Source organism: Artemia franciscana, chromosome 16, assembly GCF_032884065.1.
Source record: "Artemia franciscana chromosome 16, ASM3288406v1, whole genome shotgun sequence".
Classification (NCBI taxonomy): Eukaryota; Metazoa; Arthropoda; class Branchiopoda; order Anostraca; family Artemiidae; genus Artemia; species Artemia franciscana.
The window spans coordinates 10,837,787-10,851,257 of record NC_088878.1 but is presented as its reverse complement, the minus strand read 5'-3'; the positions used below and the strand labels follow the sequence as shown (position 1 = coordinate 10,851,257).

Here is a 13,471-nt window from a genome sequence, read left to right as displayed (position 1 = left end):
CATCACTTTTTATACACTGAATCACTAGTTACTGACTTTTTAACAGACACTGACTACAATGCTAAAGAAAACTGTTCAGAAGTACTTGACGAATATCATTATCAACTAAAAAGACATTTTTGTTCCCTATCCAATTACAATCTACAACTATGGCATTGTGATTGTTATTAACTGCTCACTTTTTTAGACAGCAAATCACTAGTTAATGACTGAATAACAGGCGTTGAATCCGACACAACAAAACAGTTAGAGAAGCACTTGATATATATCACTATCGACCAAAGAGACTGCTTTGTTCCCCATCTTATTGAAATCTACAATTGTAGAAGTGTGACACTCATTTACTACATAGCAAATTACTAGATACTGACTGAATAACAGATACTGAACTGTTGAGAAGCGGTTGACGAATATCAATTTCTACCGGAAATACTGTTTTGTTCCATATGTAATTAAAATCTATGATTTTGGCTTTGTGACTGGCATTTACTACTCATTATTTTCAATAGAAAATTACTAGGTGCTGACTGAACAACAGACTTTGTATACGAATCGATAGCAAACTATATAGGAGCACTTGACGACTATCAAAATCTAACTAAAAGACTGTTTTGCTCCCCACCCAATTAAAATGTTCAATTTTACTATTGTGACTGTAATTTACTACTCATTGTTCTAGACAGCAAATTAATAGCCACTGACTGAATAACAGACATTGAATATGAAGCAATAGAATACTGTTAAGAAGTACTTGACGAAAATTAACTAACATCTATTGCAAAAATAGCCTTGTCGCTAGCCATTTAAAACCTAGGATTTTAGAAGTTAGATCGACTTTTACTAATCACTTTTTTATACACTGAATCACTAGTTACTGACTTTTTAACAGACGCTATCTGTAAAGCAAAAGAAAACTGTTCAGAAGTTCTTGATGAATATCATTGTCAACCAAAAAGACATTTTCGTTCCCTATCCAATTACAGTCTGCAACTATGTCATTGTGACTGTTATTAACTGCTCACTATTTTAGACAGCAAATCACTAGTTAATGACTGAATAACAGGCGTTGAATCCGACACAACAAAAACTGTTAAGATGCACTTGACGTGTGTCATTATCGACCAAAGAGACTCTTTTGTTCCCTATCTCATTAAAATATACATTTGTAGAATTGTGACTGTCATTTACTACACAGTAAATTACGAGATACTGACTTAATAGCAGATACTGAACTGTTGAGAAGCGGTTGACGAATATCAATATCTACCAGAAATACTGTTTTGTTCCCTATCCAATTAAAATTTACAATTGATGACGTGTGACTTTCATTTACTTCTCACTGGTTTAGGCAGCAGATTACTAGTTACCGACTGAATAATAGGCATTTAATGTAAAGCAATACAAAAGTGTTAAGAAAAATTTCACGAATATCATTATCGACCAAAAAGACCATAAGTAATTAAAATCTATGATTTTGGCTTTGTGACTGGCATTTACTACTCACTGTTTTCAACAGAAAATTACTAGCTGCTGACTGAATAACATACTTTGAATACGAATCAATACAAAACTGTAAAGGAGCACTTGAAGAATATCAATATCTATCTAAAAAACTGTTTTGCTTCCCACCTAATTAAAATCTACAATTTTTTAATTATGACTGTAAATTAAAACTCATTGTTCTAGACAGCAAATTACTTGTTACTGACTGAATAACAGACATTGAATGTGAAGTAATAGAATACTGTTAAGAAGTACTTGACGAATATTAATGAACATCTATTAAAAAATGGCTTTGTCGCTAGCCACTTAAAACCTAGGATTTTAGAAGTAAGATCTACATTTACTAATCACTTTTTTATACACTGAATCACTAATTATTGACTTTTTAACAGGCACTGACTACAATGCAAAAGAAAACTGTTCAGAAGTACTTGACGAATATCATTATCAACTAAAAAAACATTTTGTTCCCTATCCAATTACAATCTACAACTATGGCATTGTGACTGTTATTAACAGCTCACTTTTTGAGATAGCAAATCACTAGTTAATGACTGACTAATAGGCGTTGAATCCGACACAACAAAGACTGTTAAGAATCACTTGATATATATCGCTATCGACCAAAGAGACTGTTTTGTTCCCTATCCGATTAAAATCTACAATTGATGACGAGTGACTGCTATTTACTACTTACTGTTTTAGGCAGTAGATTACTAATTACTGACCGAATAACAGGTATTTAATGTAAAGCAATAGAAAAGTGTTAAGAAAAACTTCATATGTAATTAAAATCTATGATTTCGGCTTTGTGACTGGCATTTACTACTCATTATTTTCAACAAAAAATTACTAGGTGCTGATTGAACAACAGACTTTGAATACGAATCGATAGCAAACTATATAGGAAAACTTGACGACTATCAATATCTATCTAAAAAACTGTTTTGCTCCCCACCCAATTAAAATGTTCAATTTTACTATTGTGACTAATTTACTACTCATTGTTCTAGACAGCAAATTAATAGCCACTGACTGAATAACAGACATTGAATGTGAAGCAATAGAGTACTGTTAAGAAGTACTTGACGAAAATTAACTAACATCTATTAAAAAAATTGCCTTGTCGCTAGCCATCTAAAACCTAGGATTTTAGAAGTTAGATCGAATTTTACTAATCACTTTTTTATACACTGAATCACTAGTTACTGACTTTTTAACAGACGCTATGTGTAAAGCAAAAGGAAACTGTTCAGAAGTGCTTGATGAATATCATTGTCAACCAAAAAGACATTTTCGTTCCCTATCCAATTACAGTCTGCAACTATGTCATTGTGACTGTTATTAACTGCTCACTATTTTAGACAGCAAATCACTAGTTAATGACTGAATAACAGGCGTTGAATCCGACACAACAAAAACTTATTTACAACAAAAACATTATCGACCAAAGAGACTCTTTTGTTCCCTATCTCATTAAAATATACATTTGTAGAATTGTGACTGTCATTTACTACACAGTAAATTAAGTGATACTGACTTAATAGCAGAAACTGAACTGTTGAGAAGCGGTTGATGAATATCAATATCTACTAGAAATACTGTTTTGTTCCCTATCTAATCAAAATTTACAATTGATGACGTGTGACTGGCATTTACTACTCACTGTTTTCAACAGAAACTTACTAGCTGCTGACTGAATAACATACTTTGAATACAAATCAATACAAAACTGTAAAGGAGCACGTGACGAATATCAATATCTATCTAAAAAACTGTTTTGCTCCCCACCTAATTAAAATCTACAATTTTATAATTATGACTGTAAATTAAAACTCATTGTTCTAGACAGCAAATTACTTGTTACTGACTGAATAACAGACATTGAATGTGAAGTAATAGAATACTGTTAAGAAGTACTTGACGAATATTAACTAACACCTATTAAAAAATTGCTTTGTCGCTAGCCACTTAAAACCTAGGATTTTAGAAGTAAGATCGACATTTACTAATCACTTTTATACACTGAATCACTAATTACTGACTTTTTAACAGGCGCTGACTGCAATGCAAAAGAAAACTGTTCATAAGTACTTGACGAATATCATTATCAACTAAAAAGACATTTTGTTCCCTATCCAATTACAATCTACAACTATGGCATTGTGACTGTTATTAACAGCTCACTTTTTGAGATAGCAAATTACTGTTTAATGACTGACTAATAGGCGTTGAATCCGACACAACAAAAACTGTTAAGAAGCACTTGATATATATCACTATCGACCAAAGAGACTGTTTTGTTCCCTATCTTATTGAAATCTACAATTGTAGAAGTGTGACAGTCATTTAGAACGAACCAAATTACTAGATACTGACTGAATAACAGATACTGAATGTGAAGCAACAAAAGCTGATAAGAAGCGGTTGACGAATATCACTACCTACCAAAAATAGTGTTTTGTTCCCTATCTAATTAAAATCTACAGTTGATGACGTGTGACTGCTATTTACTACTCACTGTTTTAGGCAGTAGATTACTAGTTACTGACTGAATAACAGGTATTTAATGTAAAGCAATAGAAAAGTGTTAAGAAAAATTTCACGAATATCATTATCGACCAAAAAGACTGTTTTGTTCCATATGTAACTAAAATCTATGATTTTGGCTTTGTGACCGGCATTTACTACTCACTGTTTTCAACAGAAAATACTAGCTGCTGACTGAATAACAGACTTTGAATACGAATCAGTAGAAAACTATAAAGGAGCGCATGACGAATACCAATATCTATCTAAAAGACTGTTTTGCTCTCCACCCAATTAAAATGTTCAATTTTACAATTGTGACTTTAATTTACTACTCGTTGTTATAGACAGCAAATTAATAGCTACTGACTGAAAAACTTTCACGTCATTGAGTGTGAAGCAATAGAATACTGTTAAGAATTACTTGACGAAAATTAATTAACATCAATTTAAAAAATAGCTTTGTCGCTAGCCATTTAAAACATAGGATTTTAGAAGTTAGATCGACTTTTACTGATCACTTTTTTATACACGGAATCACTAGTTACTGACATTTTAACAGACGCTAACTGTAAAGCAAAAGAAAACTGTTCAGAAGTACTTGACGAATATCATTATCAACCGAAAAGACATTTTCGTTCCCTATCTAATTACAACTATGTCATTGTGACTGTTATTAACTGCTCACTGTTTTAGACAGCAAATCACTAATTAATGACTGAATAACAGGCGTTGAATCCGACGCAATGGAAAACTGTTAAGAAGCACTTGACGTATGTCACTATCGACCAAAGAGACTCTTTTGTTCCCTATCTCATTAAAATCTAAAATTGTAGAATGCTGACTGTCATTTACTACACAGAAAATTTCGAGATACTGACTGAATAGCAGATACTGAACTGTTGAGAAGCGGTTGACGAATATCAATATCTAACGGAAATACTGTTTTGTTTCCTATCCAATTAAAATTTACAATTGATGACGCCTGACTGCCATTTACTACTCACTGTTTTAGACAGCAGATTACTAGTTACTGACTGAATAACAGGCATTTAATGTGAAGCAATAAAAAGTGTTAAGAAAAACTTCACGAATATTATTACCGACCAAAAAGGCTGTTTTGTTCCATATGTAATTAAAATCTATGATTTTGGCTTTGTGACTTGCATTTACTACTCACTGTTTTCAACAGAAAATTACTAGCTGCTTACTGAATAATAGACTTTGAATACAAATCAATAGAAAACTGTAAAGGAGCACTTGACGAATATCAATATCTATCTAAAAGGTTGTTTTGCTCCCCACCCAATTAAAATGTTCAATTTTATAATTGTGACTCTAATTTACTACTAATTGCTCTAGACAACAAAATACTACTTACTGATTGAATAACAGACATTGAATACGAAGCAATAGAAAATTGTTAAGAAGTACTTGACGGATATTAATTGAACATCTATTAAAAAAATTTCTTTGTCGCTAGCCACTTAAAACCTAGGATTTTAGAAGTAAGATCGACATTTACTAATCAATGTTTTATACACTGAATCACTAGTTACTGACTTTTTAGCAAACGCTGACAACACTGCAAAAGAAAACTGTTCAGAAGTACTTGACGAATATCGTTATCAACCAAAAAGACTTTATTGCTCCCTATCCAATTAAAATCTACAACTATGGCATTGTGACTGTCATTAACTATTCACTTTTATGGACATGAAATTACTAGTTAATGACTGAATAACAGGCATCGAATCCAAAGCAATAAAAACTGTTAAGAAGCACTTGACGTATATCACTATCGACCAAGGAGACCTATTCAAATTGTTCCCTTTAATAAAAATCTCCAATTGTATAGGTGTGACTATCATTTACTACTCACGGTTTTACACAGTAGATTACTAGTTTCTGACTGAATAACAGACATTGAGTCCGAAGCAATAGAACATTGTTAAGAAGCACTTAATATCTATCCAAAAGACTTTTTTTTCCCTATCCAATTAAAATCTGCAGTTGTGGCGTTTCGACTTTCATTTACTGCTTACTATTTTAGGCAGCAAATAGTTACTTATTGACTAACAGACATTGAATATGAAGCAATAAAAAACTTTTAAGAAGCCGTTCGACGAATTCCAAAATCTATTAAAAGACAGTTATTAACCTATTAAATTAAATCAACAATTGTAGAAGCATGACTGTCATTCACTGCTCACTATTTTAGACAGCAAATCTCTAGTTACTGACTGAACAACAAAAATCGTATACGAAGCAATTGAAAACTGTTAAGAAGAACTTGACGAAAAAAAGAACTAGAAAAACTGTTTTGTTGGCTATCCAATAAAAATCTACAATGGTAGATGTTTGACTGTCATTTACTACTCACTGTTTTAGACAGTAAATTATTAGTTACTGACTAAATCAAAGATATTGATCACAAAGCAATGGAAAAGCGCTAAGAAACACTTGACGAATATCACTATCGATCGAAAAGACTGTTTTGTTCCCTGTCCTATCAATATCTACAATTCTATTGTGTGACTGCAATTTACAACTCACTATTTTACACAGTAAATTACTAGTTACTGACTGAATAAATAACATTGAATGCTAAGCAATAGAAAACTGCTAAAAAGCACCTGAAAAATAATCACTATCGACCAAATTACTAGTTAATGACTGAATAACAGATGTTGAATCCGAAGGAATAAAAAACTGTCAAGAAGTGCTTGACGAATATCACTATTGACCAAAGAGACTGTATTGTTCCCTATTCATAAAAAACTCCAATTCTAGAAGTGTAACTGTCATTTACTACTCACTTTTTTACACAGTAAATTACTAGTTACTGACTGAATAAATGACATTGAATCCAAAGCAATAGGAAATTGTTAAGACACTTGACAAATTTCAATATCTATCAAAAAGACTGGTTTGTTTCCTATAAAATTAAATCTACAATTCTAGAAGTGTGACTTTCATGTATTACTCACTCTTCTAGCAGCAGATCACTAGCTAATGACTGGATAACTGACATTGAATACCATGCAGTAGAAAACGGTTACGAAGAACTTAACGAATATCAATACTTCCCAAAAAGACTTTTCCTCCCTATCCAATTAAAATCTACAATTGTAGAACTTTGACTGTCATTTACTACTCACTATTTTAGACAGAACATTATAAGTTATTTTCGGAATAACAGACATTGACTCCAAAACGATAGAAAATTGTTAAGCAGCACTTGACGAATATTACTATGAACCAAAAAGACTGTTTTGCTCCCTATACAATTACAATTTACGATTGTAGAAGTGTGACTGTCATTTAATAGCCATTTTTTTAGACACCAAACTACTAGTTACTGACGGAATAACAGACATACGAAGCAATAAAAACTGTTAAGGAGTACTTGACGAATATCAATATCTATCCAAAAGGCTGTTTTGTTGCCTATCCGATGAAAAACTACAGTTGTAAAATTACTACTCACTGTTTTGGATAACATATTAATAGTTACTGACTGAACATACTTACTTAAAGTTACTTGAAAAGTGACTGACTTAAAAAAAATTGTTAAGAAGTGCTTGACGAATATTAACTTTTATCAAAAAGGCTGTTTTGTTCCTTATCCGATTAAAATCCACAATGTTGTAGAAGTTTGACTAACATTTACTACTCACTGGTTTACACAGCAAATTACTAGTTACTGACTTAATAAAAAACATTGAATACGAAGCAAAAGGAAACTGTTAAGAAGCACTCGACGAATCTCACTATCGACCAAAAAGACTGTTTTGTTCCGTATTCAATTAATATCTACAATTGTAGATGTTTGAGTGTCATTTACTACTTACTGTTTTAGACAGCAAATTATTAGTTACTGACTGAATAAAAGACATTGATCACGAGGCCATAGAAAACTGTTAAGAAACGCTTGGCGAACATCAGTATCGATCGAAAAGACTTTTTTGCTCCCTGTCCAATTAAAATGTACACTTGTAAAAGTGTGACTGCCATTTACCCCTCACTGTTTTAAACAGCAACTTACTAGTTACTGACTGAATAAACAACATTGAATCCTAAGCAATAGAAAACTGTCTAGAAGCACTTGACGAAGAAGCATATTGACCAACAAGACTTTTTTCACTATCCAGTAAAAACCTACAATTTTTGTACAGTAGATTAGTAGTTATTGACTGAATAACTGACTTTGAACCTGAAAAATTTGAGAACTGTTAAGAAGAACTGAACAAATATCAAAACCTATTAAAAAGACTTTTTTGTTCCCTATCCAATTAAAATCTACAATTATAGAACTGTGACTGTCATTTACTACTCACTATTTTAGACAGCAAATTAATAATTATTGACTGAATAACAGACTTTGAATCCAAATCAATTGAAAATTGTTAAGAAGCACTTGACGAATATTACTGTCAACCAAAAAGACTGTTTTGTTCCCTATCCAACTAAAATCGATAATTCTAGAAGTTTTACTGTTGTTAAATAAGCACTGTTTTAGACAGCAAATTTCTAGTTACTTGTTGAAGAATAGACATTAATTCTGAAGCGACAAAAAACTGTTCAGAAGCACTTGGCGAATATAGCTATATACCAAAAGCACTGTTTTGTTCCCTATCCAATTAAAATCTACAATTGTAGAAGTATGACTGTCATTTACTACTCCTGGTTTTACACAGCAAATTACTAGTTACTGACTGAATAACAAACATTGAATACCAAGCAATAATAAAGTGTTAAGAAGCGCTTGACGAATACTAGTATATATATATATAAAAAAACAAAAAAAAAAACACTGTTTTGTTCCCTATCCAATTAAAATTTGCAGCTGTAGAATTGTGATTGTCATTTACTACTCACTGTTATAGACAGCAAATTACTTGCTACTGATTGAATAACAGGCATTGGATAAGAAGCACTAGAAAACTGTGAAGAAGCACTTAATGAATAATTATCAACCAAAAAGACTGCTTCATTCCCTATTCAATTAAAATCTACATTTGTGGCATTGTGACTCTCATTTACTACTCACTGTTTTAGACAGCAAATTACTAGTTACTGACTGAATAACAGACATTGAATACAAATCAATAGAAAACTTTGAAAAAGTACTTAACGAATATTAACGTCTATTACAAATTTTGCATTTTCGCTAGCCACTTAAAACCTAGGATTTTCCTAGTGAGATTGATATTTATTAATCACTGTTTTACGCAGTGGTTACTAGGTTCACTGGTTACTAGCTTAATAAATCACTAAGTTACTAACTGAATAACAGACGCTGACTACAAAACAAAGAAAACAGTTCAGAAGCACTTGAGGAATATCAATTTCTATCAAAAAGACTATTTTTTTCGCTAGTCAATTATGACTGTCATTTATTACTCCTTGTTTTACTCAGTGAATTACTAGATGCCGACCGATTAACAGACACTGACTACAAAGTAATAGAAAGTTGTTATTTAAATTCTGCAATTCAATCTTAGAGTTTAAGGCCATAGAAGTATATCTAACTACTGGTCTACCTAGATGTACTTAGTACTTGTGTTATACTTTGCATATGACTAATCAGAGACAGTGAATAAGAAGCTCCTGAACATTATTAGTTGTCTTAATAAACACTATATTGAAATCTTGACTTACAATTTTAAAAGTCCAAGCAATTTTATTTAACAACTACATATGGGATTTTATCCATATGCTTTTTCTCATTTTTTTTTGTCAACAACATACTAATAATTAACTCTTTAATCTCGACAGTAGCAGACTACGATACACTGGAAAAGATTCAATCAGAAAAACCACTATGACATACACATTTATGACTTGAAACTATTAATCCTTCGACTGCCTACACTGACTGTTTTCTCTATTCTATAACTTTCAAAGTATTATATGACACATTCTGATTACGAAAAGTGCTAAAATTATTAAGAAAAGGTATTTTGGCATCTTGACTTAACACATCCAAAGTCCAAGCAAAAATTTATACAGCTACGCATGTACTTTCAATTGACTGCTTTATTTTGTCAGCAAGATAATAATTAGCTATTGAAACCTGGCAAAAGCTAAATAAGGTGTGCTGGAAAAGGGCTAATATAAATTAGAAAGACTATGATATGACATTCACATCTATATGTCATGTATAGAACATATTCCTCTATATCTGAGATTTTAGAATTATTATTACTTCTACAGCCCACTGACTGTTTCCCTCATAGTATAAGATACAAGATATTAAATGACTGATGCTGACTATGAAATACTTGGAACTTTTAACCCTAAAAACCTCAGTAAAGTAAGAAAGCCTCATTGGTGCAGTGTGAAAGAACCATTAGAACGTTACGGTACGTAACGTTCGTACGGTACGTACGGAAAGAACTGTTACGGTAACACCTAGTTGTTGATAAATATTTTTCTTGAATAACAAATGATGGGCTATGAGAGAGCTAACTACGAATAGTCTATAATTTTTCAGAGGACTTTTTGGTCTTGGAGGCCAAAGGCAAGATTTTTCGCTTTTTCACTTCGTTCAAAAAACAACAACAGAGGATTCCTGCTAATATTAATTGCACTGATTAAAATGTATAAAATTTTTTTAATATACTATTAAAAACGATATTACTTGTGTAGCCACTCTCCTCATTGTGCTCACGTGTAATGCCTTTAATAAAAGGAAGGCTGGCTCTATATCTCGGATAAAACAAAATACAAATGGTTGTTCCCAAAGTGATCATGTGCATCTCTCACTTCCTTCCCCCCTAGTATTCCTATAGAGAACATTTAGGTTGCCTACAAGATTCAGCATTTATTATAATGACTGTAATAAATATTATTTATCGAAACTTTTTTGCATTAGTCTATCGTTTTAGCGAATAAACGTGGAAGAATTTAATATTTCACTTGGCAGATCTTCAATACAATTTAAAACTATGGCCTGATTCCAGTTTAGCTTTCACTTTTCTCTGTTCCGCGTACTAATATGCAAGGTTTTTTTTAAGTAAATAAACATAGATTTTGTTGAATAATATTTGAGGTAAGTTTTCTGTAGTAAAGTGAAGAAGTTAAAGTGTTTGAACTGCTCTAAACAGGGTTAAACAAACACAATTATATATGGCATTTTTAATCACTTATGCTTGCATACAGAGGCGTACGCAGGATTCTTTAGGGGGGAGGGGAATGATTTATAGTGAGGAAGAAGGCAAAAGTCAGTAAAACAGCAATTAAAAATGAATTTATATGACTACATAAAAACGTCCAGGGGACTGGTACAAAGGTCTCCTCCAGGGTCTTGACGCATGAGCCCAGTGTGTACTTTTCCCGGACCAAGCAAGCTAAGGGCCACTTAAGTGTAAAGTATAATCTAATTTATAATTTAAAGCAAATTTGAGTGGGACTCGTTCACTGCCTTTTCCAGAGGTTCATGACACTATAAAGACTACCCTGTCCCCAATAAGTGCCGCAATGCACACGAAATAACCGGATGGATAAATAATGAAGAGTTAAGAGCCCTTCTAAGACAATGTCTATATTCTAAGGTTATATATTGAATTGGGAATGAAAATAAATCTCAAATTTGTATACAAAAATGGTTACAAAACTTTGCAATGTGACATTAGAGCCCGCACAAGGCTTAAATTTCTCTTTTGTCGTCAGTTAGAAAAAAATATTGTACTCTATTTCTCTTCCTAAGTTATTTAATTTTTATGAAAATATGCCATCTGTTTTTTGGGGTAAACCTGTCAGATGGGGTGTGTGTTAAGGCTCAGGTTTCATTCTGTAATCATACATATTGCATTGTATATTTTTGAGCAAATAGTAGCTAAATAATGATCATTTGCTTAGCTGGACTGCCTTCCCTTTCTTCCTTCCCGAATTGAGTCAAATGCCTAGCGATGCATTTCTCGCTGAATATCTGATTTTTCCTTAAAATAAGGTTTTTAATTTGAATGACTACTCGCGATTGCTCGCGACTACTTACGAAAAATAACACTGAGAACATGGAGAATGAGTTTAAAATTTTTCTTGGTCTGTAATAAATTAAGGACAACTACATTTTTTGTTATAAGTTTGTCGTCAAGTCATATTCCCTCCGCTTTCGTGATAATAATTATTTTATTTATATCTATTTATTATATTTATTGTCTTGGTTGATTTATGAAAGGAGTTGAATGTTTTAGAGCTATAATGCAGATATCTCAGTGCTTGAATATGCTGCCTTTGTGTAATGAGCTGTTTTATTTTCTGTTTGAATTTGTTCCTATGCTTCCCCTATTTCAATCCAATCTGGGTGCTAACCTAGTGGGCAAATTTTATACTGAATTTACTAAATTACCATAAATTTATGATATTACCATAATTTTTTTCTATTGTAATGGTAATTTCCATATTAATCGTTGAATGGATTATTTCAACGCAGGGGGTGGTAATTTATCTGTAATCATAGTAATAGAAATGCTCACTGGGTAAACAGTCAATTTAATTGTAGTACCATTATTTGCCCCTTCATTGACATTATTAGATACGCTTGGTGAAGAGGCACTGATACCTTCTCATCAAAAGATCAAATCTCCATTTTGGTGGGGATTCAAACAAATGATATTTCTACGCCTTTCTCTCTCTTTTTTTCTGTAACTCAGAACATTTTCAATATAGAGGGCACGGGCGCTGATAAGCTACGTTTTTGCAGTTTTATCAACTAAAAATAGCCCACGTAAAAAATAGCTCCGGAGTATTGAATTCTTAATGTTTTATACTAATAACCACTCCCCCTCTCTCAGAAAATCTCTCAGCATGCTTGAGGCGGGTAGGCCGTTGTCCGCCTTGTTTTTGAAAAATTGAAAAATATTTTTTTTTTAATTTGAAATTGTTTGTAAAATGGAGGCAAGATTCTTTGATGAATTGGCATTGGACATCGTTTTAGTTTCCTAAGTGTTTTATGTATCTTTGTGACCTGTTTTTATTTTTATGCTTGGGAAACTTGAATTGAATTTCGGTTCTTTCATTCTGGTAGTCTCGTATTTTAATACCAGTAATTGAATTCTGGTTTGATACTATCTATTTAACTTCTGTATTATGTTTTGACTCTTGTTCGAGGGGTTGTCCACTTTCGGTAATCATCTACATCGGATGGCGCTCGCCAGACCGGCGTTTTGCCATGTGTAGTGTAGTAGAAGTGTTCCATATGTATTGGAATAAGTAGCACTCGAAGATCATTGCCAGTTGGCTGAGAATGGACAATCCCTCGCTTTGATTGTTCTTTAAAGTGTGTTAATCTTGGTGTTTATCGGTTTACATGGTGCCGTGTTTTGTATGCCTTATTGGCAATATATTGGTGCGTTTAGTTTTCCTATTTCCGAAATGTTGGAAGCAAATTTGTATCCAGTATTTTCTGAAAAATAAATTATTTTCAGCTATA

The 13,471-nt window shown here is 32.4% G+C and overlaps 1 protein-coding gene across 3 annotated transcripts in view; it reads left to right on the top strand.

Moving 5' to 3' along the window:
- The window catches only part of LOC136037061 (ichor-like), a 50,337-nt gene extending 36,866 nt beyond the window's left edge, over positions 1–13,471 (top strand). For all 3 annotated transcript variants that reach the window (XM_065719498.1, XM_065719497.1, XM_065719499.1), the window contains exon 3: positions 1–13,471. This exon is cut by the window's left edge and continues 21,159 nt beyond it. The gene's annotated coding sequence lies outside the window, so the exon portion shown is untranslated.